This window comes from Ictidomys tridecemlineatus, chromosome 9 (genome assembly GCF_052094955.1).
Source record: "Ictidomys tridecemlineatus isolate mIctTri1 chromosome 9, mIctTri1.hap1, whole genome shotgun sequence".
Lineage (NCBI taxonomy): Eukaryota > Metazoa > Chordata > Mammalia > Rodentia > Sciuridae > Ictidomys > Ictidomys tridecemlineatus.
In genome coordinates, this window is record NC_135485.1 from 27,393,090 (window position 1) to 27,395,382 (window position 2,293).

Here is a 2,293-nt window from a genome sequence, read left to right on the forward strand (position 1 = left end):
GAACTTCCTGGTCATGTACAAACTGCTAGAAGACCTGATGGCAGCAAAACTGGAGGTGCTGGATGAAGTGCCTCCCATGTCCCTGCACCTGAGCAGGTAAACAAGGTACATGAATGGACAAATGAATCTGCACATTTAATTGTTACTTTCCCCGTGATGAAAATCTATTTACCACTGTTGTTTTTCTAGATGACACAATAGTAAGATGAGACTGATAGTTCTTTTAAGTGTGATTACTACTTAGGGCAGCAATTCTTAAATAGGAATTTTTTTTTTTTTTTTTTTTTTTTGCGCGGGAGGTGGGGGTGGGTGGAGGGAAAGGGGCAAGTTATAGAAGCCCTATCAAGGAATTCTAGAAGAAAACATAAAAACCCTTTATAATACTACTAAGATGTTATCTACTTTTTCCATTTATATTCTCATTTCTATGTAGGGAGTTAGAGTTTACATGATGTATGACAGTTGAATGAAAGGATAGGAGATTCCAGCTGTTTGTGTGCCAGCTGTTTATGTGCATGTGTGTGTGTGTAGCCAGATATTGCAATTTGGAAAAAAAATTAAATAATGCTTTTTTTTCATTATTACTTTGTTTCAGAAAATATAGTTCTTTTAAATGAAGCGATGTCATAAAGAGTTTATATAATTGTTATTTTAAATGGACTAATTAATAAAAATGACAAAATCTTCTGCCTAAATTTTAGCATGGTAAATATACCTAGGAATAATCACCACAAACAAAAGCAATTCAAGGTCATCAGTTTTTAAGAATGTAAAGGAGTTTTGAACCACAGTGTTGTTTTGGTTTCAGTTTTAGAGACTTAATAGCCTAAGCAACATAATTAGCAAGATATCAGAAAGTCCATGAATATACAGTTGTGTACTTTTGCCATGTCTTTGATCAAGTACATAAAATTCTTTCCTTTTGTATTTTATTGAAACTGATACTGCCTGTTACCAGTGACCAGTTTATAAAGCAGGGTTTATTTAAAAAGGGGTAAGATAGACTTCCCCTGGGGGGTGGGGTGGGGACGGGGGCCATAGCTGTTATCCTAGTATCAGCGGAAGGAGGTGTTCTGCCATTTTTGTATGTCTGCTTCCTTTGTTCTCCTGCCTTTCCTCCCTTATCTTTCTCCTTTCTGTGTACATGACTAGGCCCAGGACTAATACCAGGAATGCTTGGTGGGATGGCCCAAAGGTGGGACACAGGTGGGCTGAAGGGGAAAGGGCAGGATGGTGCAGCCCAGGACACATTAACAACCTTATAGCTCCCTGTAGGGAGGGGCAATTCCTGGGATAAGTTACCTTGGCAACAGGTTGGAGCAAGGGCAGGTTCTTGATAAGGGTGGAGGAAGGGCTCTGAAGGAATTAACATTTCAGTCCCTCAGGGGACAGTCTTCAACTTGTGGGACTCACTCAAAATAGGCCTGACTCAATCTAACCTGACTTGATTTACCTATTTATACTGGATCTAATTCTGGCTTCAAAACCATCTACATTGGCAGGAACTAGTGTCAAAACACAATAGAATAGAAAAGAGGATTGTGGGTGATTTAAAGAAGTTTTTTTTTTTTTTTTTTTTTTTTTTTAAGATCCAATAGCTTTGGGAATACAGGATAAATGAAACTGGTACTACAACTGGAGTTAGAGGTAAGTATTTTCCTCCTTCTAAGTCTCCTTTACTGACTCAACAATTTTTATCCAAGAAGAAATAAGACAAAGTAGAAATATTTCAGAATGGAAATACATGGAGTAAAATTGTCACTAAGTTGTGACTGTTAGAATATCACCACCTTGGGGCAGGCAAAGAATGAAAAAGTGCAAATCCCTTGGGAATGTGGGATTAGGCACTGGCTTGGACTTCCTTCAAATGCTGACCAAGCTAAAATTACCCTGCAGGGCACAAACATGAGCCTCAAAGTAATGCCCCTAGTGACCCACTTCCTCCAGCCACAGTAAGATGCCTACAGTTACCACCCAGTTAATCCATACCACTCCCAGTTCTCAGAACCCAATCACCTCTGAATAGTCTCACCTTGTCTCACGCATCAGCCTTTGGGGAGCACCATATATCCAAACCATAACAACAATGATTAAGAAGCTTCATCTCACAGGATTTGAAGAACTGTAGGTATATCTTCGTGACCAGGAGTGTTGCCAGGGCTGATTGGCATAGGCCTGGCTTATTTGGCACACTTGGTGACAAGGGACAACATAGTCAACATGTCCTTCTGTGCTGATGCCGAGCCTTGTCTATTCTCCTTGTTACCATTAAGGCTCCAACCTTGGGTGAGAG